General features: G+C 43.7%; 1 pseudogene; it reads right to left on the bottom strand.

Moving 5' to 3' along the window:
• Positions 1 to 1,291: 1,291 nt before the first annotated feature.
• Positions 1,292 to 2,803, bottom strand: part of LOC102854799 — a 56,619-nt pseudogene continuing 55,107 nt past the window's right edge.

Genomic DNA, 2,803 nt, shown 5'->3' on the forward strand with positions numbered 1-2,803 from the left:
TCATTGGGCTTTTGGAGGCTTTCACATGGAAGGAGATTGTCCATATTCCTCCTGTGGAGCTGCTGGTGGATTTGAACTGCCAGAGACGTGCTGCCATTGAGTTAGTAGTGCAGCTCCCTGTGGACTACCTCACCAGAGCTTCCTTGTCCAATCAGTAGACAAGGTAAAGGTAAAAGGAACTCTGCTTCTGAATTTGCTTGTATTCGTTGTGTCGAACTTCCGCCTCCAGAATATATAGAGATCATATATTAGACCAATCTATTAATTTAGTTAGTGTACTTTTAATAATCAAGTTCATGTTTGTTCACTGGGTTGTTGACTCTTCTGGCAACAACTTCCTGATCATTAAGGGAATTTGATCAGGAGAAACACTATCTTGAAAATGACAACTGTGAAAACAGTTTTAAAATGTTGTTAAGAGTGTTAAGTTAAAAAAGCAGAATACTAAATTCTGTGTGAATTATTTAAAGCTGAATGTATATGGGTTGCTGTGAGTCAGAATTGACTCCAAAGCAACTGATAGCACAAGAACAGCACTAATAGAAAGTGGGAGAGCTTGTTTTGTCTAGGCAGAGGTACAGATGACTTGAAATAGAACATTAAATAGACACAGAATGTAAAAAAGAGAAATAAAAAATCAAGAAAGCATCCCAGTAGCCAAAGAGAATTTAAGTCAGTATGTTGCTGCATTGGATTATGTAGCATTCTGCTAGAACATTATTGTTAGACACCATGGAGGATCTCTGAACAACAGATCTGAACCCTGGTCTGTCCTGTGCCATCCTTATCTCTGACTTGAACCTGTTGCCACAACCACTGTGTCAATCCATCTTATTAAGGGTCTTCTCCTTTGCTCAGCCCCTACTTTTCCAAGAACGATGTCCCTTTTCAAAGAACAAATAGCCCCTTCTAACAAGATGCCCAAATATGTGCAATGAAGCTTCCTCATCCTTCCCTCCAAGGAACATTTAGCTTCACTTCCTTCAAGACATATTTTGTTTTTTGTTTGTTTGTTTTGTTTTTAAGAAAAGTCCAGTGTGGTGTTTCTCAACAGGACAGTGATATGGCACGTGGGGCACTTTAGAAAATGAGGTAGAAGGGAGGGAAGGTCTGGATTCAGGGTGGCACTACTGAGACCAGTGTGCTAGATATCCTGTAAAGTATTGTCATTTTTCTAATAGAAACAGCACCCCTAGAAATCTGTGTGTGAACAGGAAAGGCCAGGCTGGTGCACCTTTCTCCTTACTTGTGGCCTGCCAAGAATCTGGCTCAACAACAGTCCAGAAGCTCCTCAGGAGAGCCCTGAAGTCCAGCTAGCTGCAGCTAGTTGATGATCACTGTGGATCTCATGGCTTAACTGTGTCTGTAAATCACTCAGCCTTTTCTTCAGTCCTGACAAGGCTGAGAGAACGATGGTTTCTGGGCAGAAACCCACAGGACTCCACACTGTAGTAAAACCTCTCTGGCTTGCCATTGCATAGGGAGCCTGGGACTGACTCCTCTTCAACCAGCTCTGCGTCTTCGCTCTTTGGCCATTCCTCTGGCTTAGGGTACACTACTGTGTGTTTCAGGGCATTGTCTGGATCATATTCAAAGGCCACCCCTGCTGTCAGATTCCACTTGGCATGTTCCTTGCCAAAGCACTTTTTGGCATAGGCTCAGAGTCTCAGCTCCTGCCCCTTTCTGGGCTTGACAATAAGGATGTCATCCTAGTCCACATAGTCATCGAGGTCATTGTCTCAATTCCTGGATGTGACAAGAATGACACAGGGGCTGTTGGAAATGAGGTCCCGGGATGTGACGTGCTGTCTCTGATCTTCATTGTACTGCACATCAAGGGTGAACTTCACCAAGCACTCAGATATCTTAGGCAGTCCCAAGAGTACCGTAGTGAGTACTGTAGCTTGTCCACAATGTCATCACTAATAATTGTTAGGTCTTCACACTGGACGTAAGGCCAAGGACTCAAGGAAGGGGCCAGGGAAAGAAAGGAAGCTAAAGAAGCTTTATTAAGGGGTCTCCCAGGCGGGTTCCTTGGTCTGCAGAGAGAGAAACAGGGAGAGGGACAGACCAAGGAAATACAGCACCCTAAAATGGATTAGAGGAGGTTTTATAGTAAGGGTCTTTAGGGAGGGAAAGGAAGGACATTCTATTGTGGTTTAGGCAGGTGGGTGGTCTTCTAGAGAAGGAAAGGAGGGGCACTTCATGGTAGTTGAGGCTGTTCACTCCCTTCCTTTATATGTTGATATTCCTTGAATCCTTTGTTCTCCCTTTGACCTTGGTGCCTGACAATAAAGGGAATTAGTGCAAGTCTGTGAGCAATGAACTCATCATGAAGGACTGAGGAGTTAGTGTCAGTCTGCACCCAGTCAATGACTATTTTGAGTACTTCAGCAATGAAGACCCTCTAAATAGAATTGATGTTGTCAACCAAGGGAAAAGAGAGACGGGGACACACAGGAATGGAGGATAGGTCAGAAAGCACGAAGGCAGGGAACTAACAGCTGGAAGAACTGAAGCCCCTAAGGCACACCTTTCTGTGGTTTTATTGAGAATTACCAGAAAGTAAATAACAGAAAGATCATGGGGAAGTAAATTACAAAGATAAATCTTTTGCAAACGAGGCTGAATTCTTCTCTGTTGTCAACCTTATGCTTATCTCATAAGGGACGGGTTAGTAAATACAAACTAAGAGTAGTGAAAAGGTCTGCCTTGGCACTACAACTGACACATTTCAGCTAACAGATGCCCTGGACATGCTGACCAAGTTGTGCCAAAAATCTGGAGAACAACCCCTTGGCCA

This window comes from Elephantulus edwardii, unplaced genomic scaffold (assembly GCF_000299155.1).
Source record: "Elephantulus edwardii isolate Elephantulus edwardi_28Jun2011 unplaced genomic scaffold, EleEdw1.0 scaffold00056, whole genome shotgun sequence".
Classification (NCBI taxonomy): domain Eukaryota; kingdom Metazoa; phylum Chordata; class Mammalia; order Macroscelidea; family Macroscelididae; genus Elephantulus; species Elephantulus edwardii.